Source organism: Pristiophorus japonicus, chromosome 15, assembly GCF_044704955.1.
Source record: "Pristiophorus japonicus isolate sPriJap1 chromosome 15, sPriJap1.hap1, whole genome shotgun sequence".
In the NCBI taxonomy this organism is placed as follows: domain Eukaryota; kingdom Metazoa; phylum Chordata; class Chondrichthyes; family Pristiophoridae; genus Pristiophorus; species Pristiophorus japonicus.
Genome location: NC_091991.1, coordinates 138,279,521 through 138,307,381, shown reverse-complemented (window position 1 = coordinate 138,307,381; position 27,861 = coordinate 138,279,521). Strand labels below are relative to the sequence as shown.

Below are 27,861 nucleotides of genomic sequence, written 5' to 3'. Positions count from 1 at the left end.
TAGGAGACACTCCTTACCTGATCACACAGAGACACAGGTCCCACGCAGGGTCATCACTTCGGGAGTCCTGTAATAAAGAGCTAAGGTCACAGAGTGGCCTTGTCCCTGGAATGTGCCTCGTGTGGTTTCATGCTGTAGAGTAAGGACTTTACAGAGGCGATGCTGAATCTCCGCATCAATGTCTGCCTTTGTTGATAAGAGGTTCTCGAGATATGGGAAATGGTCCATGTTGTCCAGGGCTGCGCCATGGATCTTGATGATTGGAGAGCAGTGCTGCGCGGCGGTGACAGGCTGGTGGAGGACCTTTGTCTTACGGATGTTAAGCGTAAGGCCCATGCTTTCATATGCCTCAGTGAATACATTGACTATATCCTGGAGTTCAGCCTCTGAATGTGCACAGACGCAGGCGTCGTCTGCATACTACAGCTCAACGACAGAGGTTGGGGTGATCTTGGACCTGGCCTGGAGGCGGCATAGGTTAAACAGTTTCCCACTGGTTCTGTAGTTTAGTTCCACTCCAGCGGGGAGCTTGTTGATTGTGAGGTGGAGCATGGCGGCGAGGAAGATTGAGAAGAGGGTTGGAGCGATAACGCAGCTCTCTTTGACCCCGTTCCGGACGTGGATTGGGTCTGTAATGGATCCGTTAGTAAGGATCACGGCCTGCATGTCATCGTGAAGCAGGCGAAGGATGTTGACAAACTTTTGGGGGCATCCGAAACGGAGGAGGACGCTCCATAAACCCTCACATTTGACAGTGTCAAAGGCCTTTGTAAGATCAAAAAAGGCCATGTACAAGGGCTGGTGCTGCTCCCTGCATTTTTCCTGCAACTGTCGCGTGGCAAAGATCATGTCTGTTGTGCCCATAGGGGACGAAATCCGCATTGTGATTCCGGGAGGAGCTCCTCTGCCACAGGGAGAAGACAATTGAGGAGAACTCGAGCGACAACTCTCCCAGTGGCTGATAGCAGGGAGATTCCCTTGTAGTTGCCGCAGCCGGACTTGTCCCCTTTTTAAAAAATGGTCACAATCACTGCACCTCTCAGATCTCCTGGCATGCTCTCCTCCCTCCAGATGAGAGAGATGAGGTCATGTATCCGCGCCAAGCGCCTCTCCGCCATATTTTAGCGCCTCAGGGATTCCATCAGCACCCGTAGCCTTGTTATTCTTAAGCTGTTTTATGGCTTTGCCTACCTCGTGCAACGTTGGAGTTTCACTGAGTTGGTGGCGGGTCCCATGTTGCGAGATGGAGTCGAGAACACTCGAGTCAAAGTCAGAGTCTCGATTGAGGAGATCTTCAAAGTGCTCCTTCCATCGGGCCCTGACTGCCTCGGTGTCCTTGATGAGTGTTTCCCCATTCTTGGCCAGGAGTGGGGTGGAGCCTTGGGAGTTTGGACCGTAGGTGGCCTTGACTGCAGCGAAGAATCCTCGCATATTGTGGCTGTCGGCCAGTTGTTGTATCTCCTGTGCTTTCTCCATCCACCACCTGTTCTTTAGGTCCTGGTTTTTTTTGTTGGACCTGAGCCTTGAGCCGTCTGTAATGTTGTTTTGCAGCTCCCGAGTTGGGTTGTTGCTTGAGGCTCAGAAGTGCTTTGCGCTTGAAGTCTATTAGTTCTTCGATTTCCTGATCATTTTCATCAAACCAGTCCTGATGTTTTCTGGTTGAGTGACCAAGTGTCTCTTCACAGGCACTGGTTATAGAGGCCTGGAGGGCAGACCAAGCGCTATGGGGATTCAGCATCTCCGGGTCATCAAGGCACGCCAAGCTGGGTCTCTAAGTGCCCCCGGCATTAACTTTTTTTGAGGAACTGCTTCTGCTGTCCCCTCTGCTTTGAGGCAATGTTAATGTTGATGTTGGATCGGATTAGGCGGTGGTCCGTCCAGCAGTCGTCAGCTTCTGTCATGGCGTACATCCTTGCAATCCCTGGTTCGGACTATGACCTAGTCAAGCAGGTGCCAGTGTTTGGAGCGAGGGTGTTGCCACGATGCCTTGTATTTGTCCCTCTGGTGGAACAAGGTGTTGGTGATGAGGAGTTCATGTTCTAGACATTTTGTGAGGAGTAGGGTACCGCTGGAGTTATTGCAGACATGGCCACGTAGAAACAGTCCTGTTCTGTGTGAGAGAAAGTTCAGTGTCTTCCATAAATTCAGAGCTGGCTTTATTTCACTCTGAGCACTACCACAATACTGCACCTTGGTCAGCTATTCATATTAACTCTATCATCAATTATATTTTGAGAAGTGAGTAGTTACAAAATTCCAAAGATATTGTACTTGTCGGTGACGCTGTGAGCACAATGTTACTGGATGTAACGTTTGAGACGGGTCACCTAAAGGAAAAATTAGAAACCCACCTTTGGAACCAAACAGGAAAAAATGGAAAGGTTCAGTTTAAAAAAAAAGGAACGCTGCTAAAATATAAAGAATGTTTTAAGATTTTAAAAAATTGATAAAATCAATAATTGGACTGAGGTAAAAATTCCCTGGATTCTGGGGAGGTCCCAGCAGATTGCCAAACTGCAACTGTAATGCCCCTATTTAAAAAAAGGAGGCAGACAAAAAGCAGGAAACTATAGACCAGTTAGCCTAACATCTGTGGTTGGGAATGTTGTGTATCTGTAAAGCATGCACTCCCATGTTCTGCCACCAGGGAGTGCATCCCCTGAAATCCCAAGGGATCCCAGCATCCCTAGGGAGCACTGTATATAAGCCAGCCCCGATTGCCTGTTCCTGACTCTGGAGTGTCTTAATAAAGACTAAGGTCACTGTTACTTTAACCTCCCTGTGTGCAGTCTCATCTGTGGTAGGAACACAATAGAGAAGATGTTGGAGTCCATTATTGAAGAAGCAGGACATTTGGAAAAGCAAAATTCGGTCAGGCAAAGTCAGCATGGATTTATGAAGGGCAAGTCATGTTTGACAAATTTGCTGGAGTTCTTTGGGGATGTAACTAACAGGGTGGATAAAGGGGAACCAGTGGATGTGGTGTATTTGGACTTCCAGAAGGCATTTGACAAGGTGCCACATAAAAGGTTATTGCACAAGATCAAAGATCATGGGGTTGAGGTAATATATTAGCATGGATAGAGGATTGGCTAACGAACAGAAAACAGAGAGTCGGGATAAATGGTTTATTCTCGGGTTGGCAATCGGTAACCAATGGGGTGCTGCAGGGATCAGTGCTGGGACTATATTAACGACTTGGAAGAAGGGACTGAGTGTAATGTAGCCAAGTTTGCCGACAATACAAAGGTGGGAGGAAAAGCAATGTGTGAGGAGGGCGCACAAAATCTGCAAAAGGACATAGACAGACGAAATGAGTGGGCAAAAATTTGGCAAATGGAGTATAATGTTGGAAAGTGTGAGGTCATGCACTTTGGCAGAAAAAAATCAAAGAGCAAGTTATTATTTAAATGAAGAAAGATTGCGAAATGTTGCAGTACAGTGGGACCCGGGGGTATTTGTGCATGAAACACAAAAGGTTAGTATGCAGGTACAGCAAATGATGAGGAAGGCCAATGGAATCTTGGCTTTTATTGCAAAGGGGATGGAGTATAAAAGCAGGGAAGTCTTGCTACAGTTGTACAGGGTATTGGTGAGGCCACACCTGGAATACTGCATGCAGTTTTGGTTTCCACATTTACGATAGGATATACTTGCTTTGGAAGCAGTTCAGAGAAGGTTGACAAGGTTGATTCCAGAGATGAGGGGGTTGATTTATGAGGAAAGGTTGAGTAGGTTGGGCCTCGACTCATTGGAATTCAGAAGAATGAGCGGTGATGTTATCGAAATGTATAAGATTGAGGGGGCTTGACAAGGTGGATGCAGAGAGGATGTTTCCACTGATAGGGGAGACTAGAACTAGAGGGCATAATCTTAGTTTTAAATGGGTGGCCCCTTATTCTGAGATGAGGAGAAATTTCTTCTGAGGGTTGTGGATCTGTGGATTTCGCTGCCTCAGAGAGCTGTGGAAGCTGGGACATTGAATAAATTTAAGACAGAAATAGACAGTTTCTTGAACGATAATGGAATAAGGGGTTATGGAGCGCGGGCAGGGAAGTGGACCTGAGTCCATGATCAGATCAGCCATGATTGTATTAAATGGCGGAGCAGGCTCGAGGGGCCATATGGCATTCTCCTGCTCCTATTTGTTATGTTCTTATGAACCCTTGGCCAGCCATGGCTAAACGTGGTCTTGCAAAAGACAGTAATGGCATCTGCACATCTGAACGAGGAAATGAAGAAGCAGGCCCCCAAAAATATAAATTTTTTTTGAAGTTCATTGACCAATGAAACTTAAAATGAACAAAACGGAGTGAAAGAGAAAGTTCAAGGCCTACGATCTGCATTGGCCAGCACGGAGGAAAGCGCGGCAATCATAAAACTTGCAAAAAAAAAGCCAAATCTTAGGCAAATATGAATTAATTTTGGCACCTGTTAACAGGAAGTGGACAATGGCACAAACTGGCTGCTAATATGTCCCCATACTCTGATGGTTGACATGTTTTTGCTCCTCCCCCCACCGCCCCCCCATGAAACTCAATTAAATGGCAGCATGTCCCCAAGGCACAGTCTGACTGCTTCCCCCTCTCCTGCCCTGCAGAGTCCAAAATCTTCACCCTGCTCAGGCACGAAAAGGAAGCCGCCTTCCCCCTTCACTCCCCTTTTCCTTCTCCTATCTGGTCACCCCTCCCTTCTTCCTCTGTTCCTCTTCGCTCTCCTCACCCTGCTCTTCTTTCTCTGTTGTCCCCTTTTCTCTCTTGAAAATTGCTGTTGCTCCTGACTCCACATGGGAGGTCGACAAATAGTGCATTAAAAACAGTGACCGATCGCAACATCCTTATGGTATTGTGCTTGTAGATGGCGCTGTGAGGTTTACATTATGTGATTCTTCAATTTAAGTTGATCTCTGCCTAATGTTACGTGACCGATTACTATGGTCTTCCTGCACCATCCAGACATTGGATAGCGGCATTTATCCTGTTTATTTTCACTAACTCTTCCCAAATGACTTCTGCAGCCCATTGCTCAGCTTAAACTTTGTCGAACTGGCAAGAAGTGAAACTACAAAAATCCCCTAAAGCGCAAATACTCCCTCACCAAATGATTCGTAGAAGAGGCAGGATAGCAATTGAAATCAGTTGTGCATTAAAGTCCACCAGCAACAGAGATTAATAAATGGATCCTTCTGCTGGCAAATGGCAAGCAGAAACTGGTAAGCATATGAACTAATTACGACCTGCCCCAATCCTAGAAGGGAGTCAATGGAAATAATAATCGTGAGATGTAAAATGGGCTGCCAATTTGCTGTCACCATTTCAGACTATTGCACAAAGTCAAAATCTACCCGACTACGTCTGATTCATATTGCTCCCCATTTTCCAGCCACTGATTTTAATGGCTAGAAAATCAGGAGCATCATGAATCCGTTGCATTGCCTGCAATGCCTGATTCACCTTCTCCAATCTGTGCACCAGTCATGGTAGACTCTATCTCAGGAGCGAAATCTTATATTTCTGGCACTTGGATATCTAGGGCCTGAAATTGGTGAAGGCCAAAGCCCGCTCAAGTGCCACCCAAAGGGCCGCCGAGAGACCGGGCGGTACTTTATCAGGAAGATTCCTCTAAAAGAGGTGGCAGTACCGCCCGGCCGCTAAATAACAGCTTACGCCATCAATCTGGGCAGCAGTGGGTGGGAACTCTCCATCTCGGCAGCAAATGCGATTGCCGCCCAAGTGCTGCCGAGGATGGAGTCGGGCCCAGGGAAGGTGGAAGACCTGAGAATGAAAATCATCACCAAAAAAAACCCACTGGAAGACTGTCAGGAGAGCCCATACAGATAAAATGCTGTTTTTACAAAAAATAATTAAAAGTAGTTCACTAACCTTTTTTTGCAGGTCTTCGTACTTACTATAAAGTCCTTACTCAATGGCACAAAACCCACACGAGGCACATTCTATGGACAAGGTCACTCTATGACCTGAACCTTTATTCACAGGACCAAGAAGTGATGACCCTGCGTGGGGCCTCCCTTTATCTACCTGGATGACCAGGTAAGGAGTGTCTCCCACAAGTTCACCCCCTGTGGTCAAGGTGTGCATTGCTTAAATATACACAGTATTGCAGTGGTGTTACATAGAGGTTACATACATGACATCACCCCCCCCCCCCCCCCCCCAAAGTCTTGTTGGGATCATAGGTTAAGTCTTTCAGGTGGTCTACACTTCCTCGTGGAGCGCCGCAATTGGGGCTCTGGTTGTTGAGCCTTGGCGTGAGTGTCTGTCACCTGTGGTGATTCCGGCCTGTCCGGGCTGACCGCCGGGACTGTGCATGCTGCTGAATGTTCTTGTTGCTCGTTCACTGGCGGTGGTGTGAGCACCATCTCATGTTCTTCCTCGGGTTCCTCAATGTCCATGCTGAACCTGTTTTTTTTACTTGATCCAGATGCTTATGGCATATCTGCTCATTGTTAAGTTTAACCACGATGACCCTGTTCCCCTCTTTGTCTATTACAGTACCCTCAAGCCATTTGGGCCCCACGGCGTGATTGAGAACAAATACGGGGTCATTTATTTCTATACATTTCCCCCTTGAGTTTCGGTCATGGTACTCGTTTTGGGACTGGCGCTTGCCCTCAACTATGTCGGTTAGGACTGGGTGAATGAGGGACAACAGAGTTTTGAGTGTTCGTTTCATAAGCAGCTCAGCGGGCAGGACCCCCGTGAGCAACTGCGGTCGGGACCTATAGGCCAGCAGGAAGCGCGATAGGTGGCATTGAAGGGAGGGTCCTTGAATCCTGAGCATGCCTTGTTTAATGATTTGGACCGCACGTTCAGCCTGGCCATTGGAGGCTGGCTTGAACGGTGCTGTTCTGACCAACATGAACTCCCGGAATTCGTAGCTTGTGAAACATGGGCCATTATCGCTAACAAGGATGTCCGGCAAGCCGTGGGTTGCAAAGACCGCACGTAGACTCTCCACAGTGGTGGATGTCGTGCACGAATTCAAAATGATGCACTCGATCCATTTCGAGTATGCATCTACCACAATGAGAAACATTTTTCCCATGAACGGGCCCGCGTAGTCTACATGCATACGTGACCATGGCCTGGTGGGCCAGGGCCACGGGCTGAGCGGAGCCTCCCTGGGTGCATTACCCAGCTGGGCACAGGTCGTTCCAGGTCTGAATCAATTCCCAGCCACCAAACATGTGACCGGGCAATGGCCTTCATCAGAACGATGCCAGGATGCTCACTGTGGAGTTCCCTGATGAATGCCTCCCTGCCCCTCTGGGGCATGACTACGCGGCTGCCCCATAGTAGGCAGTCAGCTTGGATCGAGAGCTCATCCATCCGCCTGTGAAATAGTCTGACCTCCTCAGGACATGCTCCGTGTGCGGGTGCCCAATCCACAGTCAGGACACATTTCTTAATCAGAGATAGGAGGGGGTCTCCCGTTTGTCCAGATTTTGATCTGGCGGGCTGTGATGGGGGAGCCTGCACTGTGAAAGGCATCAATGACCATGACTATCTCAGCGCTTTGTTCCACTGACCCCTCGGTGGTGGCCAGTGGAAGCCTGCTGAGCGCGTCAGCGCAATTTTCGGTGCCAGGCCGGTGCCAGATGGAGTAGTCATAAGCAACCAGCGTGAGAGCCCATCGGCCCATCGCTGTATGCGGGCTGACGCGTTGGCATTGACAACATCCCTGTTGTCAGACAGCAAGGCTAACGGCTTGTGGTCCGTTTCTAATTCGAACCTCCTGCCAAAATGGTACTGATGCATTTTTTTTTACACCATAGACACACGCGAGTGCCTCCTTCTCAACCATCCCATATCCGCGTTCTGCTTGAGAGAGCGACCTGGAAGCATAAGCCGCAGGTTGTAGTTGGCCCTCAGCATTACTCTGCTGCAACATGCACCCGACCCAATAGGACAATGCATCATATGTCAGAACCAATTTCTTACAGGAGTTGTACTTAACTTATTTGAACAAAGTAGGTTCCACGCCCAATTGAAAGCCCGTTCTTGACAGTCCCCCCAAAACCAATCACAACCCTTACGCAGGAGCACGTGAAGCGGCTCCAACAACATGCTTAAGTTCGGCAGAAAGTTCCCGAAATAGTTCAAGAGTCCCAGAAATGAACGCAACTCTGATGTGTTGCTGGGCCTGGGTGCTCGTCGAATTGCCTCTGTTTTGGATTTGGTGGGCTGAATCCCATCTGCAGCAACCCTCCTGCACAGGAACTCAATCTTAGGAGCCAAAAACACACATTTAGACTTCTTGAGTCGCAGGCCTACCCGGTCCAGTCGGCATAGCACCTCCTCCAGGTTGTGGAGATGTTCCTTGGTGTCACAACCCGTGATGAGGATGTCGTCCTGAAATACGATTGTTCCAGGAATGGATTTAAGCAGGCTTTCCATGTTTCTTTGAAAAATTGCAGCCGCTGATCGAATGCCAAAGGGGCACCTATTGTAAACGAACAGTCCTTTGTGCGTAGTGATGGTGGTCAGTAGTTTAGATTCGTCGGCCAGTTCTTGGGTCATATAGGCTGAAGTGAGATCCAACTTGGTAAACAGCTTGCTGCCTGCCAGCGTGGCGAAAAGATCTTCCGCTCTCGGAAACGGGTATTGGTCTTGTAGGGACACCCGATTGATAGTGGCCTTGTCATCGCCACAGATCCTGACAGAACCATCCACTTTTAGGACGGGAACAATGGGGCTCGCCCAGTCGCTGAATTCAACGGGCGAGATGATGCCCTCTCTCAGCAAACGGTCCAATTCGCTCTCAATTTTCTCCCACATCACAAACGGCGCCGCTCTGGCTTTGTGGTGCACTGGTCTGGCGTCCGGGGTGATGTGTATCACTACTTTGGTACCTTTGAACGTCCCGACGCCAGGTTGGAATAGTGACTCAAATTGTTGTAGAACCTGTGAGCACGAGCTTCGCTCCACAGATGACATTGCGTGCACATCCTCCCATTTCCAGTTCATCTCAGCTAACCAGCTCCTTCCCAACAGTGTGGGACCATTGCCTGGAACAATCCAGAGCGGCAGCCGGTTCACTGATCCATTGTGTGTGACCGCCAACATTGCACTGCCTAGTACTGGAATGATTTTTTTGGTATACGTCCGTAGTTGTGACTCAGTGCGTTGGAGTTTGCATCTACTGGCTTTGTGTGGCCATAGTTTTTCGAATTGTTGAACGCTCATGAGTGACTGGCCGGCCCTCGTGTCCAGCTCCATGCGTACAGGGATGCCGTTTAATAAAACGTTCATCATCATTGGTGGCGTTTTGGTATATGAGCTGTGAATGTTTGCCACATGAACCCGCTGAACTTCAGCGTCCATTGATTTGCCCCAAGAGTCATCCTGCATCACAGACCCCTCTTCTGGTCCATCCGCCTCATAAATTAGCCTGGTTACAGGCTTCCTGCACATTCGAGCTAAATCGCCACTGAGGTTGCAATTTCTGCAGACAAATTGTTGAAACCTGCAAGTCCTGGCCAGAGTGTTTGCCCCCACACCTCCAGCATGAGCTGAGATTCCCATTGTTGTGAACAAAGGAGCTATGACCCGGCATTCCTCGCTGATTGTCCCTTTGACTGCTCTTGAGTACCCTGTTAGTGGGTGTTCATGGCCCCATCCCGGACTGCATTGTCCACTGTGATGGCATAATTGTCCGTTCAGCCTGCCATTGTCTCTGTTGAAAACCTGCTCTGGGGTCTATTGCTGCCTGGGGTGTGTTGAACTGCCCTTGCCTGCCTGCGGGGCTCTGAGTCGTGTAAATGATATTGACTCCCTGATCCTCCGCTGCGTTGGAGGCAGAATTGCGTGCGTTATTATTCTGGTTTCCTCCTCCCCCGCCATGAAAGTCTGAGCCATCAAAGTAAAGTCCTTGGTCTCAATTAACTTTCAGAAAATCCCCGCATGACCGATGCCCTCAATAAAGAAATCCCTTAACATCTACCCCCTGCAGGCGTCTGTGAACTTACAGAGGCTGGCCAAACACCGGAGGTCCGCAACGAAGTCTGGTATGCTCTGTCCTTCACAGCGTCTGTAGGTACAGAATCTGTATCGGGCCATGTGTATGCTGCTCGCCGGTTTGAGGTGCTCACCGATTAATTTGCTGAGCTCTTCAAAGGTTTTGTCCGCCGGCTTTTCGGGTGCTAGTATGTCCTTCATGAGCGCGTAAGTCTTAGGTCCACAGCTGGTCAGCAGATGTGCCCTTTGCTTGTCGGCCGCTGCATCTCCCAGCCATTCTTTCGTGACAAAGCTTTGTTGGAGCCTCTCAATGAAATCGTCCCAGTCCTCACCAACACAGTACCGTTGCTCTGTGCTACCAGTGGCCATTCTCGTGGGTCGTTGAATCCCATCCTCGTCGCCAATGTAAAGTCTTTACTCAATGGCACAAAATCCACACGAGGCACATTCTATGGACAAGGTCACTCTATGACCTGAACCTTTATTCACAGGACCAAGAAGTGCTGACCCTGCGTGGGACCTCCCTTTATATATCTGGATGACTAGGTAAGGAGTATCTCCCACAAGTTTACCCCCTGTGGTCAAGATGTGCATTGCTTAAGTATATACAGTATTGCAGTGGTGTTACATAGAGGTTACATACATGACACTTACCGTCGGGGTTAGACCTGCCTTCACGCAGAGGTCCTTCCCCCTGCTGCTGTTGATTGCCGGCGACTCCCGCCCGCACCAAACTTGCAGCTCGGCGGGCAGGAGGACAGTTGCGCTACTTGGCCATCAACGAGCAGTTCCCGGCGGAACTCCCCTTCTGTCAGCTGCAGCCTGAGTGGAAACTGGCACAGAGGGGAGACCGGTGGCAAAACTCGTTGGCGGCATCTGGCGGCAATGGGCGGCAAGGCCACCAATTCCGGGGCCCTAATATCCCACTTGGTTAAGCCCACACCTACCCTCTGTGTCTCTCGTTGCATTCTCTGAAGGGCCCATTGAGGCATCAGTCGCAGTCTCCTTACAAGGAGTTATTAATGTCCTGTTCTACTATCTTGTCAACAATTGCCCAGTGTGCCTGGGGAACAGCTTCACCAATTTCATTCCTATTCTACTCTACCCACCCACCATTGTATCCTTAGATTTTGCTAGCGAATCAATAATCACTGCCCCTCTCAGTATTTCCTTCCAGAATATCCACTTACTCATGAAAAAGGCCCCTGCCATCCACAACTTTATTGTTGATGATTGCATTGTCATCCTGGCTTTTACTTTGCCCCTTACTCAAGCTTCCACCACCTGTCCTGCCAAAACCGCTGCACTGGAAATAAGGCACAGCTTGGAAGGGTGTGAAGAATATTGGGTTTGTTGAAGAAAAAGTTTTGAAGGCTTTTATAGAGGTGGAGAGGCTAGAAATCCTGGAGGTGACCTAGTGATGTTGGTTAGCATTACATGGGGCTAGAATTTCCACAAAATCCGCCACTGCCAGAATGCCGCCCAAAAAACTGCTAAGATTATAAAAATAAACGCCGGCAAAAAATTGCACAATAAAAGGAAAAAATTTCACCTCGCGGGAAAAATGGGTCTTGCACGCAGATTCTCGGCGGAAAACACATTCCTGGGCAAATTGGGCAGTTCTTAATCAAATTGGGCGGTACTTACTCAAATTTAGTCTGAGGTTGCGGGTTGGACGGGGGGGGACGGGAGGGGGGGAGCGGGGGGAGGGGTGGAGCGCACAAAATATTTTTTCCAAAAATAAAAAATCAGAAAACATTCTCGGGACCCCTTTCCACTTAATCGCTGCAAAAGAATTATAAAAACACTTTAACTTACTTTTTTTGCAGGGTTTCATACCTACCGCCCAGCTCCAGCTTGTTTTTTGTGGGCAGTTTTTTTTCTATTCGCCTATGGGTCACTGCTGAGACCAAACTTGGGTGGTAGCGTTTTTTTCGGTGGTGCATGCCGGTGGTCCGCTCCCCAGCGGTATTTCGAAACCACCGGTGAAACTCTTTGGGGAAATTCCCACCGGGTGGTTTTCTGCCGAAAACGATCAATACCACCGAAAAACCCGGCGGAAATGGTGTGGAAATTCTAGCCCCATTTGGTATCTATCTTGTATCATTGCACAAAAATAAATTTGTATGGGATTGAATCAAGCAAATTCAATCATAGTGGCTGTTCCATATGTTCACCGTACTGTTAAATAAAGCAGTTTATGATTTTTATCTGGCCTCACCTCACCAAGTGTTTGCTCGGTCCAGTTAGCGGGATTGTAACCCGGGGATGCAACAATCATGCAGGTAGATATGGGGCAACGTGTGTCAACTCCCATAAAATTAAGACACTCAGACAACATACAGAAGTGACTGACGCCACAAAAAGTGAGAGGGTACCCACGGCAGATCTAAATTTGTAACCATTGACTTTTTAAAAAAAAAATGCTTCAATGGATTTGGGTTTAATTCATAGGGTGTGATCGTTTTATGCATTTTTTTTATTGTCTAATGGGTTCATTCGGACTCCAAGGCAAGGGATCTGTACATACATATCCATTCCATAATAAAGGAATTTTGGCTTCAATACTGAATCATAGTACATTTCAAAATGGTGGAAATGAACAAAAAAAATGCTGCAAACAAAATTTCCCAAAGAAGTGTACATGTCCACAGACCACACGCCCCTCCAGAAAATGAATTTTGCATCATCATAGCTCACTTCTTCCGTCAAAAGTTTCTATACTCATCACTGCAAAAATTGCAATTTTGCATACTTTATTATAATGCAATATATTGGGTGTAGCTGCAGCTTAAGTCATGACAAGTTATTGTCACATTGTACTCCCTATAAAAACTTACTTTCATATGTCATACAGGAGGCCATTGGTTTTCAGAGAAAAAAACTCAAATTGATGAATGTGATCCCATAACACTAAAATTCTGAAATCCAATGTAATAAAAAGGATTTTAACTTTGGCATTTTGACACAATGGCCTAGGACATTGGCATTTATTCAAGGCTGTTTTCAGTTGTATGTTGTTTTTGAGTTGCCACCTTATTTGGGGCTTGGGTCAGCTTTTTTAAGCTGTTCATAATCTTTTCTAAGGATTGTATGTTGGCATGTATGTCTGTGCAATTGCCTCGTGGTCTGGAAATGAAGGGCCATTTTCCTTTTCCTCTTCTTCATCCTTATCTGCTTTTGGAAGGAGCAAGCCTTTCTGCATAGTGAACATAGGAACAGGAAGAAGTAGACCTTTCAGCCCCTCGAGCCTGTCCACTATTCAATTCGATCATAGCTAATCTGTATTTTAACTCCATCTACCCACCTTAGTTCTGTAACTCTTAATACCTCCGCCGAACAAAAATCTAGCAATCTCTGTTGTTTTTAAAATTTTCAATTGCCCCCACCCCGCCACTCCCCCGCCCAGCCTCAACAACTACTTGGGGAGAGAGTTCCAGATTTCCACTACCCTTTGCGTGAAGACATGCTTCCTGACATCACCCCTGAACGGCTCAGCTCTAATTTTAAGGTTATGCCCCTTTGTTCTGGACGCTCCCACCCGATGAAATAGTTTCTATCTACCCTATCAAATTTATAAATTACCTTAAACACTTCAATTAGATACCCCCTAATCTTCTATAATCAAGGGAATACAAGCCTAGTCTATGGAACCTGTCTTCGTAATTTAACCCCTGAAGTTGCAATATTCATGTCACTATTGTTGGGCTGTATTGTGTGGCTCTACCAGATTTATCAGGCACTTGAAATGAGACATAAATATTCCAGTGGCCTGCTCTATCACAATTCTTGTTCTTTGGGCCTATCATACTGTTGTCCCCTCTGAATGCATATGCCTTTTCAAAGTCATAAACCAGAGAATCATAGAAATTTACAGCACGGAAGGAGGCCATTTTGTCCCAACGTGTTCGCGCCGGCCGACAAAGAGCTATCCTGCCTAATCCCACTTTTCGGCTCTTGGTCCTTGAACACCAATCAAGCATCCTGATGCAGTGGTTTGCCTCATTAAAGCCAGCACTTGCCTGGTTCCATTCTTATCTATCTAATTGTAGCCAGAGAATCACCTGTAATGGCTTCTCTTCTTGCTCCTGCATCGTTAGCTTTGGTGTCCCTCTCAGCCTCTTATTTCTATCCTTGGCCTCCTATTTCTCATCTACATGCTGCCCCTTAGCCACATCATCTGAAAACACAGTGTCAGTTCCCACATATCCGCTGACAACACCCAGCTCTACTTCACTACCACTTCTCTTGACCCGTCCATCGTCTCTTAAATTGTCAGACTGCTTGTCTGACATCCAGTTCTGGATGAGCAGAAATGTTCTCCAATTAAATATTGGAAACAACGAATCCATTGTTTTGGTCCCTGCCACAAACTCCATTCCCTAGCTACTTATTCTATCCCTCTCCCTAACATCTGTCTGAGGCTGAACCACACTGTTCACAATCTTGATGTCTATATTTGATCTTAAAATTAACTTCCGACCACATATCTGTGACATAATTAAGGCCGCCTTTTTCCATCTCTGTAACATTGCCCATCTCCGTCCTTGCCTCAGCTCATCCGCTGCTGAAACCCTCATCCATGCCTTTGTTACTTCTAGATTTGATTATTCCAATGCACTCCTGGCTGGCCTCCCACGTTCTACCCTACGTAAACTTGAGGTCATCCACAACTCGGCTGCCTGAGTCTTAACTCGCACCAAGTCCTGTTCACCCATCATCCCTGTGCACGCTGACCTGCATTGGCTCCCGGTTAAGCAATGCCTCGATTTCAAAATTCTCATCCTTTTTTTCTAAATCCCTCCAAGGCTTCACCCCTCCTTATCTCTGTAATCTCCTCCAGCCTCACAACCCCCCTGGGATATCAGTGCACCTTTAATTCTGCCCTCTTGAGCATCCCTGATTATAATCGCTCAACCATTGGTGATTGCTTTCTGTTGCCTTGTCCCCAAGCTCTGGAATTTCCTCCTTAAACCTCTCTACCCCTCAAACTCTCTTTCCTCCTTTTAAGATGCTCCTTAAAACTTACCTCTTTGACTAAGCTTTTGGTCATCTGCCCTAATTTCTCCTTATGTGGCTTGGTGTCATTTTTTGTCCGATAATACTCCTCTGAAGCGCCTTGGGACATTTTACTATGTTAAAGGCGCTATATAAATACAAATTGTCGTTGTGTATGGGGATTGGTGAAGAATAAACAAATCATGGCAGCTACCTCGATAGTCAGCATTGGTGATTTTTATCATACAAAAGCTATATATTTGTTGGATGAAAGCTTTCCCAAATGATAAAATTGAGAGTCACTGGAGACTTTCAAGGCAATTTGCATAAATGAATAAATTATGATACCCTCCTGAACAGTGCATCAGTGATCTTCTTTATGCAATGGTGTCCTGCTGTTTGACTTAAGGTCACCAAAGACGACCTGGAAAGAACTTGTCACGCAAAATGTAATTGCTGTGGTTACTTTCACAGTCACAGATAATTATGTTCTCCTTCCGGATGAGAGCTGCAAGTGTCCTGCCAACAGCTAGCAAAATTTACCAAATGCCTCTGGGAGGAACTGATGTTGTTAAGGGAGGTTAAAATTCAATAGCCCCTGAAAACAGGCGCAGGGATCACGTTGCGCAATTAACGCAAGCCCATTTCTTCCGATCCAGGTAGCACGCTAACTTCGTGCTACCTGTTACTTTGCATGATTGCTGATGCTGCCAATGGTAAATGCGCTGTTGCGTGGCTGCACGCCTCAGCAGGGGGCCCAAGTTTATGTGAGGCAAGCACCACTCGAAGCTAGACTGCACTACTTAAAGTCAGCCTGAACCTCTTAAAGGGGTGGTGCTTTCTGGCTGGAGCAAGTGCTGGAACTATTTGTGGACGAGAGTCTGAGCAGGAAGAGTGAATTATGAAGCAACAGGGGTGAAAGCATGCTGCAAGGTTCTCTGGTGCTGCACTGAAGGCCTTAGTGGAGGAGGTGGGGAGGGGGAGAGTGGTCCTCTATCCATGGGGGCGGGATGATGGGTGCAGGAGGCCCTCCAGACAAACTCTGTGAAGGAAGTCGAAGCAAATAGTTGTTGCAGTCAATACCAAGAGTCAAGCCCCTAGGACCTGGATGCACTGTAAGAAGTTCAATGATCTCAATGGTCAAAGTCAGTGAAATAATCTTAATAGCACCATACCCGCACTACTCACTTACCAATAATTATCAATCACCACTCATTCCTCATATTCATAGTTTAACTCACTCTTAACACATTTAGCCAAGCCTCACACCCACATCACACTGCACATCACCCAAACACATTGCACCACACTCACTAACACACTTCCCTCTCTTTTGCAGGACAAGTTGGCGCATAACAGGCGGCAGCAGGAGTTAGGGGACAGGCATGATTGCATATCCTTGCTCTGATGGAGGAGCCATCATTGGAGCAGCCACCGCTGAGCTCGTGGCCAGTGGCGGGACTGAAACCATCAAAGATGACAGTATCCTCATACCTAATCCTCCTTCTCGCATCCCACTTCCCCCTCTTCCCACAATCTCTTCTGATATACAAGCTGCAGATGGTGTAAGCATTCACTTCTTGCTTTTCCCTCTCCCTTCACCACAACTCTATCCTTGTGCCTTTCTCTTTTCAGATATGCAAGAACTGTCAGCTGGCACAGGCAATGGTGGAAGAGCAGGAAGACAGTGATGAAGCAGAAACACCGTCACTCGATTACACACTCGCAGCCACCAGCTCAGAGACTGACACTGTGTGTAATTTAGACAATAGCTTGGAGGCACGGGGTGAGAAGCCGGGCACAAGTGGCCCGCAGCCAGGGCAGGGGACAAGGGTAGCGCAGGTGCCAGCTTGCCAGAGGGCAAGGTCGCACAAGAGTTCTTCTGCAGAGGACTCAGATGAGCACTTTGATGGGGTGGGCTACAGAAGAAGGCTGATCGGAACGGTAACATAGTGGTTATGTTATTGGACCGGTACTTCAGAGGCCTGGACTGATCCAGGGACGTGAGTTCAAATTCCACCACGGCTGCTGGGGAATTTGAATTCACTTAATTAAATAAACCTAGAATTTTTCAAAAACTAGCAATCACAATGGTGACCATAAAGCTAACGGATTGTAATAAAAACCCATTTGGTTCACTAATGCCCTTTAGGGAAGGAAATCTGCTGTCCTTACCTGGTCTGGCCAATATGTGACTTCAGACCCGCAGCAATGTGGTTGACTCTCAACTGCCTTCTGAAATGGCCCAGCAAGCCACTCAGTTGTAACAAACCGCTTTGAAAAGCAATAATAAAACCGGCCGGACCACCCAGCATCGACCTTGACACCGGCTTCGGACACGACGACGGCACACTCTGCCGACCCTGCAAAGTCCTGCTCGCTAACATCTGGGGACTTGTGCCAGAATCATACCTTTTACCCAATGTCCCAGACTCCTCTATCACCATCCCACCGGCAGGACAGACCCACCAGAGGTGGTAGCACAGTGGTATACAGGGAGGGAGTGGCCCATGGAGTACTCAACATTGACTCCGGCCCCCATGAAGTCTCATTGCTTCAGGTCAAGCATGGGCAAGGAAACCTCCGGCTGCTTACCACCTACCGCCTCCCTCAGCTAATGAATCAGTACTCCTCCATGTTGAACACCAATTGGAAGATGCACTGAAGGCCATAGCTGCTAGACTGGGCCTGTGGAAGGTGGCAAGAGAACCAACATGAGGGAAAAACCTACTTGACTCATCCTCACCAATCTACCTATTGCAGATGCATCTGTCCATGACAGCATTGGTAGCAGTGACCACCGCACAGCCCTTGTGGAGACAAAATCCTGTCTTCACACTGAGGACACCCTCCATCGTGTTAATGGGATATATTCAAAACAGATCTACCATCTCAAAACTGGGCATCATGAGGCGCTGTGGGCCATCAGCAGCAGCAGACTTGTATTAAACAACAATTAAACAACTAACAGGAGGTGGAGGCTCCCCACTCTCAATGCTGGTGGAGCCTAACATGCAAGTGCAGAAGACATGGCTGAAGTGTTTGCAACGGTCTTCAGCCAGAAGTGCCGAGTGGATGATCCATATCGGCCTCCACCAGAGGTCCCTGTCATCATCACAGAATCCAGTCTTCAGCCAATTCGATTCACACCATGTGATATCAAGAAGTGGCTGAACGTACTAGATACAGTAAAGGCTATGGGCCCCAACAACATCCCGGCTATCATGCTGAAGACTTGTGCTCCAGAACTAGCCACGCTTCTAGCCAAGTTGTTCCAGTACAGCTACACCATTGGCATCAATGTGGAAAACTGTCCAGGAATGTCTTGTCCACAAAAAGCAGGACAAGTCCAATCCGGCCCATTATTGCCCCATCAATCTACTCTCAATCAGCAGCAAAATGATGGAAGGTGTTGTCAACAGTTCCATCAAGCGGCACTTGTGTCATGTATCTTACATTATTATATATAACTGTATCCTATCATGCTATACATGACTGTAATAAGATATGACCTGTAACCACCAGCATACCTTACCACCAGGGGTGCACTTGCAAGAGACAGGTATATAAGGACAGGTCTCAGGCCAGTGCAGCATTCCAGAGCTGTGAAATAAAGGTGCAGGTCCAGAGTGACCTTGACTTCACTACATGCCTCGTGTGAATCTGTACTGAGGGGACAGGACTTTACAACTTGCTCACCAATAACCTGTTCACTGATGCTTAGTTTGGGTTCTGGCTGGACCACTCCAGACTTCATTATAGCCTTCGTCCAAACATGGACAAAAGAGCTGAATTCCAGAGATGAGGTGAGAGTATTTCCCTTGATATCAAGGCAGCATTTGACCGAGTGTGGCATCGAGGAGCCCTCGTAAAACTGAAGTCAGTGGAAATCTGGGGAAACTCTCCACTGGCTTGGATCAGACCTAGCACAAAGAAAGATAGATGTGGTGGTTGGATGGTCAATCATCACAGCCCCGGGACATCGCTACAGGAATTCCTCAGGACAGTGTCCTAGGCCCAACCATCTTCAGCTGCTTCATCAATGACCTTCCCTCCATCGTAAGGTCAGATGTGGGGATGTTTGCTGATGATTGCACAGTGTTCAGTTCCATTCGCAACTCCTCAGATAATGGAGCAGTCCTTGCTTGCATGCAGCAAGACCTGGACAATATTCAGGCTAGGGTTGATAAGTAGCAAGTAATATTCGTGCCACACAAGTACCAGGCAATGACTATCTCCAACAAGCGAGAGTCTAACCACTGCCCCATGACATTCAATGGCATTACCATTGCTGAATTCCCCACGATCAACATCCTGGGGGTCACCATTGACCAGAAACTTAATTGGACCAGCCACATAAATACTGTGGCCACAAGAGCAGGTCAGAGGCTGGATATTCTGCTGCAAGTGTCTCACCTCCTGATTCCCCCAAGCCATTCCACCATCTACAAGGCACAAGTCAGGAGTGTGATGGAATACTTTCCACTTGCCTAGATGAGTGCAGCTCCAACAACATTCAAGAAGCTTGACACCATCCAGGACAAAGCAGCACGCTTGATTGGCACCCCATCCATCACCTTAAACATTCACTCCCTCCACCACCGGCGCACCATGGCTGCAGTGTGTACCATCTACAAGATGCACTGCAGCAACTCGTCAAGGCTTCTTTGATAGCATCTCCCAAATCTGCGACCTCTACCACCTAGAAGTACATGGACAGCAGGCGTATGAGAACACTATCGCATGCAAGTTTCCCTCCAAGTTACACACCATCTTGACTTGGAAATATATCGCTGTTCCTTCATCATTGCTGGGTCATAATTCTGGAACTCCCTCCCTAACAGCACTGTGGGAGTTCCTTCATCACACAGACAGCAGCGGTTCAAGAAGGCAGCTCACCACTGCTTTCTCAAGAGCAATTAAGGATGGACAATAAATGCTGGACTTAGCAGCGACGCACACATCTCAGAAACAAATGAAAAAAAAAGGGTATGCACAATGAGGGAAGGTAAGGTGAGGGACTATTGGTGAATGTGGAATTGCGGTTGCCTTTACTGGTTTCGCAGTCAGATGAGATGGTCACGGACAGCCCAGCCAGGAAGGGGCTGTCTGGGTTGCCTCCTCCCTTCCTATTTCTCCTGCTGCTGCTCAGCTGGTCGCCGATGGCAAGGGCTGTGCCCTCATGATGGCGAGATTATGCAGCATGCAGCAAACATGTGCTTTGCCGAGTACTGCAGGGCTCCTCCAGAGCGGTCCAGCGGAAGTGTTGCTTCAGCACGCCAATGATCTGCTCGATGATATTTTGTGTGGCAGTATGCCTTTTGGTATATGCATGTTGCCCACAAATGCGTGAGATGAGCACTGGAGTCATGAACCATGCCGTTAACGGATGGCGCTTGTCGCCCAGTAGCCACCCTCTGATTAGTCGTGATGGCTCAAATGCAGCGGACTGCCACAGAATGAAGGCAACATGACTGCTGCCAGGATTCACTGAGTATGGTCACACACTAGCTGGACATTGAGGGAGTGGAATCCCTATCGGTTGCGGTATGTCTCAGAGTTTACATGCCCACAAAGCAACGAGCGTGCAGTCAGTGGCTCGTGCACCATGGGTAAGCCTGTAAGCCCCATGAAGCCGCGTAGTCGCTTCACCTGCTGCTCTCTGGCAAGAGAGCCTCAGTGACCTCCCTTGTGCAACAGTGGACGGCTAATTGGGGGATGTTGCAAGTATCTCCTGCTCCAGCCTGCAAGGAACCCAACGCTAAATGTTCATGGCCATGGTCACCTTCATAGCCACTGGCAATGCGGTCCTCGACCTGCTCTGAGGTTGCAGTTGTGGCTGCAGCAGGTGGCAGATTTCTGTGAGGATTAGTGAAGCGCAGACGTCTGACACACTGTTCCTTGCTCAGGTTCAGGTAGATTATTGCTCTCTTGACACCCTAGGCGGTTATGGCCTCCTGCTCCCTCTTCCAGCAACTTGTCCTGCTCTTTGTCGCTTCTGCTCACTATCTCTGTCATGCTGTTGGCCAAGGGGAATGACTACTGCTGCACCTATGTCTGGAAGCAATTAGTTTGTGCAGAATCCTTGCAGTCAGGACAAAGTCCTTCACCACCTGCCACTCCACTCCCTGTAGACTTTAGCAACTTTAAAGAACTCTAGAAACTACCAAACACTTCTAAAAATGCAACAACAGCCAGTCAAAATCAGTCAGGAACTAACCTGTAAATAATTGATGATTCCTTTAAATAGCACTGGTAGGGGTCGTTCGTGCAGCTGAATGTGTGTTCTGCTGTGCGTGTTTAAGCTGGAGCTCCAAAATGGCAGCTCTGGCATCAAATCAGCATCCAAACATTTCAGCTTTTCAGGTACACACTCTAAATGGTACGGGGACATAACAACAACTTGTATTTATATAGCGCCTTTAATGTAGTGAAACGTCCTAAGGCGCTTCACAGGAGTATTATGAGATAAAGAATTTGACACCGAGCCGCATAAGGAGAAATTAGAGGTAGGTTTTAAGGAGCGTTTTGAAGGAGGAAAGAGTGGTAGAGAGGCGGAGAGGTTTAGGCAGGGATTTCCAGAGCTTAGGGCCTAGGCAACAGAAAGCACGGCCACCAATGATTGAGCGATTATAATCAGGGATGCTCAAGAGGGCAGAGTTAGAGGACCGCAGGCATCTCTGGGGGGGCTGGGGGGAAGGGGCTGGAGGAGATGACAGAGATAGGGAGAGGGGAGACCATAGAGGAATTTGAAAGCAAAGTTGAAAATTTTTTAATTGAGGCGTTGGTTCACCGGGAGCCAATGTAGGTCAGCGAGCACAGGGGTGATGGGTGAGCGGGTTTGATGCGAGTTAGGACACAGGCAGCCGAGTTTTTGATCACCTCTAGTTTATGCAGGATAGAACATCGGAGGCCAGCCAGGAGTGCATTGGAATAGTCAAGCTTAGAGGTAACAAAGGCATGTGCTTCAGCAGCAGATGAGCTGAGGCAAGGGCAGAGATGGGCGGTGTTAGAGTTTCGGTTATTATGCAGTGCAAAAAGACCATAAATCGCTGTCCTAACAAAGTTTGAGAGAGTTACAAGTACTTCAGCAACTATGGCCTCCACGACTAGCTCTGAGACATCTCTCTCTTCCTCACACCTACATAGTGGCATAGACCCCAAGTTTCGTCCCGCGGCGAAAATGGCGCACCTCCAAGCTGGGCGCCTGTTTTTCGCGCAGAAAACTGCGCCTAAAAAAAAGTCCGATATTCTGGAGCTCGATGTCTGCTTGGCGCGGCGCGCTCTTCGCAGCAGGGGGCAGAGCCTAACACTCGCGGCAATTTTCTAAGTAGCAGGGGGCGGGTACAATTTAAATTAGCCTTCGTGGTGCCGGCAACCCTGCGCATGCGCGTTGGAGCGTGCGCGCACGCGCAGTCTCACACAAACATTGGCACTCGGCCATTTTTAAAAATACTGCAGAAAAAGTGAAGATTTGTTTCTTGGACCCCTGCAAAGGCTTGTAATTTAATTTTTTTTGATATTTCTGTGTGTGAGGGAGTGCTTTTAGCAGCACTGCTGAATAAATCACCTGCTGAAATCAGTGAGTTCAGCTTTTCACTGCTAAACTTGCAGAACCGGTGCTGCATTGGTGCATGCAAATTAAGGACTGTGTGTTTGGAGAAATAAGAGTGCCAATTCAACTTTGCAATAATACGTGGTGTTGACAATGCAGCACCCATTCTGTAAATTTAAATATAAAACTGTCGATGTGGCTGCCTCTCCCTGTCCAAATGGCCTCGGTCCCCCTCACAGCTTGAAGGCTGCTGCTGTATCTTCGACTGCCGGCCAGCCACTGACACCACTGATATCCTATGCCCGAATGGCCTCACATCCGTCTGCTGCTGATTCTTTGGCTGCCGGCCAGCCACTGACGCCGCCCCTAAAGCGTGGCCGAATGGCCTCAAGAACCTTAATGAGCTGCGTGTGTCCTGCGTTGATTCTTCGGCTGCTGGCCAGCCACTGACGCCGCTGCTATCTCATGGCCGAATGGCCTCACATCGGTCTGCTGATTCTTCGGCTGCCGGCCAGCCACTGACGCCGCTGATATCTCATGGCCGAATGGCCTCGGGTCCGTCCGGTGCAGCCACGAAGAGAATGAAGGCCTGCCTCAAGCACTGCAGCTCAGCTCAAAGCTTGCTGCCGCTGCCGTCGAGACACTGACGCCACACCCCTGCCTGTCTCCAACATGAAAGGCCTGCCTGAAGCACTTTCACACAGGTAGGAACATGGTTTATTTAATCTTTTCTTTGCTTATAAATTTTTATTCAGGTTGGATTTATTTGTATAATATTTGTATAAGTATAACTAAGGATTGATTGTCGAATTTAATGATTTCCCTTCCCCCCGCTCCCCCCCCACCTTGTTCCCTACACCTAATTTTCTAAAGTGTAGACAAGGTTTTTTTCGAGCGTACAACAATCTTCACTTACTCCATTCTAAGTTAGTTTGGAGTAAGTTTTCACTCACGAAACTTTGAAATCAGGCGTAAGTGGCCGGACACGCCCCCTTTTGAAAAAAAAATTCTGTTCCAAAGTGAAACTGTTCAAACTGACTAGAACTGGAGCAAACTAAATGTCGAGAATTCCGATTTCTAAGATACTCCGTTCTACACCAGTTGCTCCTAAAAATCAGGAGCAGATCATGTGGAAACTTGGGGCCATAGTTACTGGTGGGTGGGCTAAAAGGAAAATTGTCCACTTGCTTCCATTTACATGTTGTAGGGTGGATTCGGGGTGTGTGTTACTGTTGACTTATAGGTCATCTAGAGATAAGAATGCCACCAATTTTTTGGGACAGGATTGCGGCAAAATGCTCCACTGTCCTATTTCTATTCACTTACTGCCACTATTTTTGCAAGGAAAATCCTGGCAAATCGACACTGAATTATTTAATCGTTATGTTAAGATAGGCTCTAAGATTTGCTGATGTCTGAACAGAATCGTGGGAAGTTTATACTCTATATTTCATTACTGTACTGTAACAAACTGTATCTTATGGTGTGATAGTTGAATAGTTCAGGCAAATATTTTGATGAAAATGACTAGTTGTTTACTTCATTTACAGAATATCGCAGTTAATTATAGCCAGAAATTAGAGACTAGCTGAGAGCAATTGTGTTGAATGTGGACTTTAGTTAGTAAACCATGCTATGTAAGGTTATTCTAAGTGAATGTAATTGTTTACTTGGTACTCGTGTACTTGTACTATGTCCCTACTCCAAACTATACAAAGCTTAGTGGGTCTGGAGAATGTGCAGACTAGTGGACTAGAGAGTTTGAAATCACTGGATTTGAGGTGGATGTCATAATAAGGTCACTCTGCTTTGTTATTACCAGTTTAAGTGTATCTAAGGGTTAAGACATGGCAGGAGAGCTCGGTCGGGTGTTATGCTCCTCCTGTACCATGTGGGAACTCAGGGACGCTTCCGGTGTCCCTGACGACTATGTGTGCGGGAAGTGTATCCGCCTCCAGCTCCTGACGGTCCGCGTTACGGAATTGGAGCTGAGGGTGGATTTACTCTGGAGCATCCACGATGCTGAGAATGACGTGAGTATCACGTGTAGTGAGTTGGTCTTACCGCAGGGAAAGGGTCCACAGCCAGATAGGGAATGGAAGACCAGCAGGAAGAGTAGAGCAAGGAAGGTAGTGCAGGGGTCCCCTGCGGTCATCCCCCTGCAAAACAGATACACCGCTTTGGGTACTGTTGAGGGGAATGACTCATCAGGGGAGGGCAGCAGCAGCCAAGTTCATGGCACCGTGGCTGGCTCTGCTGCACAGGAGGGCAAGAAAAAGAGTGGGAGAGCGATAGTGATAGGGGATTCAATTGTGAGGGGAATAGATAGGCGTTTCTGCGGCCGCAACCGAGACTCCAGGATGGTATGTTGCCTCCCTGGTGCAAGGGTCAAGGATGTCTCGGAGCGGGTGCAGGACATTCTGAAATGGGAGGGAGAACAGCCAGTTGTCGTGGTGCACATTGGTACCAACGACATAGGCAAAAAAAGGGATGAGGTCCTACGAAACGAATTTAAGGAGCTAGGAGCTAAATTAAAAAGTAGGACCTCAAAAGTAGTAATCTCGGGATTGCTACCAGTGCCACGTGATAGTCAGAGTAGGAATCGCAGGATAGCGCAGATGAATACGTGGCTTGAGCAGTGGTGCAGCAGGGAGGGATTCAAATTCCTGGGGCATTGGGACCGGTTCTGGGGGAGGTGGGACCAGTACAAACCGGACGGTCTGCACCTGGGCAGGACTGGAACCAATGTCCTAGGGGGAGTGTTTGCTAGTGCTGTTGGGGAGGATTTAAACTAATATGGCAGGGGGATGGGAACCAATGCAGGGAGACAGAGGGAAACAAAAAGGAGCCAAAAGCAAAAGACAGAAAGGAGATGAGGAAAAGTGGAGGGCAGAGAAACCCAAGGCAAAGAACAAAAAGGGCCACTGTACAGCAAAATTCTAAAAGGACAAAGGGTGTTAATAAAACAAGCCTGAAGGCTTTGTGTCTTAATGCAAGGAGTATCCGCAATAAGGTGGATGAATTAATTGTGCAAATAGATGTTAACAAATATGATGTGATTGGGATTACGGAGACGTGGCTCCAGGATGATCAGGGCTGGGAACTCAACATTCAGGGGTATTCAACATTCAGGAAGGATAGAATAAAAGGAAAAGGAGGTGGGGTAGCATTGCTGGTTAAAGAGGAGATTAATGCAATAGTTAGGAAAGACATTAGCTTGGATGATGTGGAATCTATATGGGTAGAGCTGCAGAACACCAAAGGGCAAAAAACGTTAGTAGGAGTTGTGTACAGACCTCCAAACAGTAATAGGGATGTTGGGGAGGGCATCAAACAGGAAATTAGGGGTGCATGCAATAAAGGTGTAGCAGTTATAATGGGTGACTTTAATATGCACATAGATTGGGCTAGCCAAACTGGAAGCAATACGGTGGAGGAGGATTTCCTGGAGTGCATAAGGGATGGTTTTCTAGACCAATATGTTGAGGAACCAACTAGGGGGGAGGCCATCTTAGACTGGGTGTTGTGTAATGAGAGAGGATTAATTAGCAATCTCATTGTGCGAGGCCCCTTGGGGAAGAGTGACCATAATATGGTGGAATTCTGCATTAGGATGGAGAATGAAACAGTAATTTCAGAGACCATGGTCCAGAACTTAAAGAAGGGTAACTTTGAAGGTATGAGGCGTGAATTGGCTAGGATAGATTGGCGAATGATACTTAGGGGGTTGACTGTGGATGGGCAATGGCAGACATTTAGAGACCGCATGGATGAAGTACAACAATTGTATATTCCTGTCTGGCGTAAAAATAAAAAGGGGAAGGTGGCTCAACCGTGGCTATCTAGGGAAATTAGGGATAGTATTAAAGCCAAGGAAGTGGCATACAAATTGGCCAGAAATAGCAGCGAACCTGGGGACTGGGAGAAATTTAGAACTCAGCAGAGGAGGACAAAGGGTTTGATTAGGGCAGGGAAAATGGAGTACGAGAAGAAGCTTGCAGGGAACATTAAGGCGGATTGCAAAAGTTTCTATAGGTATGTAAAGAGAAAAAGGTTGGTGAAGACAAACGTAGGTCCTCTGCAGTCAGAATCAGGGGAAGTCATAACGGGGAACAAAGAAATGGCGGATCAATTGAACAAGTACTTTGGTTCGGTATTCATTAAGGAGGATACAAACAACCTTCCGGATATAAAAGGGGTCAGAGGGTCTAGTAAGGAAGAGGAACTGAGGGAAATCTTTATTAGTCGGGAAATTGTGTTGGGGAAATTGATGGGATTGAAGGCCGATAAATCCCCAGGGCCTGATGGACTGCATCCTAGAGTACTTAAGGAGGTGGCCTTGGAAATAGCGGATGCATTGACAGTCATTTTCCAACATTCCATTGACTCTGGATCAGTTCCTATGGAGTGGAGGGTAGCCAATGTAACCCCACTTTTTAAAAAAGGAGGGAGAGAGAAAACAGGGAATTATAGACCGGTCAGCCTGACCTCAGTAGTGGGTAAAATGATGGAATCAATTATTAAGGATGTCATAGCAGTGCATCTGGAAAATGGTGACATGATAGGTCCAAGTCAGCATGGATTTGTGAAAGGGAAATCATGCTTGACAAATCTTCTGGAATTTTTTGAGGATGTTTCCAGTAAAGTGGACAAAGGAGAACCAGTTGATGTGGTATATTTGGACTTTCAGAAGGCTTTCGACAAGGTCCCACACAAGAGATTAATGTGCAAAGTTAAAGCACATGGGATTGGGGGTAGTGTGCTGACGTGGATTGAGAACTGGTTGTCAGACAGGAAGCAAAGAGTAGGAGTAAATGGGTACTTTTCAGAATGGCAGGCAGTGACTAGTGGAGTGCCGCAAGGTTCTGTGCTGGGGCCCCAGCTGTTTACATTGTACATTAATGATTTAGACGAGGGGATTAAATGCAGTATCTCCAAATTTGCGGATGATACTAAGTTGGGTGGCAGTGTGAGCTGCGAGGAGGATGCTATTAGGCTGCAGAGTGACTTGGATAGGTTAGGTGAGTGGGCAAATGCATGGCAGATGAAGTATAATGTGGATAAATGTGAGGTTATCCACTTTGGTGGTAAAAACAGAGAGACAGACTATTATCTGAATGGTGACAGATTAGGAAAAGGGAAGGTGCAACGAGACCTGGGTGTCATGGTACATCAGTCATTGAAGGTTGGCATGCAGGTACAGCAGGCGGTTAAGAAAGCAAATGGCATGTTGGCCTTCATAGCGAGGGGATTTGAATACAGGGGCAGGGAGGTGTTGCTACAGTTGTACAGGGCCTTGGTGAGGCCACACCTGGAGTATTGTGTACAGTT

General features: G+C 47.5%; 1 protein-coding gene across 7 annotated transcripts in view; it reads left to right on the top strand.

The window, feature by feature from the left end:
• The window catches only part of cfap70 (cilia and flagella associated protein 70), a 195,755-nt gene that overhangs the window by 9,680 nt on the left and 158,214 nt on the right, over positions 1-27,861 (top strand). The gene's annotated exons all lie outside the window — the stretch shown is intronic.